Source organism: Wasmannia auropunctata, unplaced genomic scaffold, assembly GCF_000956235.1.
Source record: "Wasmannia auropunctata unplaced genomic scaffold, wasmannia.A_1.0 LD335985.1, whole genome shotgun sequence".
NCBI classification, from domain to species: Eukaryota; Metazoa; Arthropoda; class Insecta; order Hymenoptera; family Formicidae; genus Wasmannia; species Wasmannia auropunctata.
Genome location: NW_012026905.1, coordinates 1574709 through 1575129, shown reverse-complemented (window position 1 = coordinate 1575129; position 421 = coordinate 1574709).

The window sequence follows — 421 nt, the reverse complement described above, 5'->3', positions numbered from 1 at the left end:
AGATCGGTCTGCCTTGCCAGCCCGCTCAGAGATGTGTATAAGAGACAGGTTAAAATACTCATAAAAAAATAGGTAAATTACTGATATAAAGCTTAAATTCATTTTACTTGATAATTGATATTGTTTAAATAATCATTATATCCATATTTATTCTATAATACATATGTCTTATTATTATTAAGATAGCACTGATATTAATATTGTTACTAATGGAAGAACATTTAGCAAAAAAAATCTCCAAATATATTTTTGATATAATTTAACAACGCAATTTTCAAATATGTACTGGCCGTCAATGATTTATTGCCAAAATTAAAACTTCCGAGGACTGCCAAAAAAAAACTCGAGAGATTAATTTTGACCCTGTAACAAGAACTTCCAATTTTCAATGAGGCACCAAACTAAATATCGTGGATGTAAC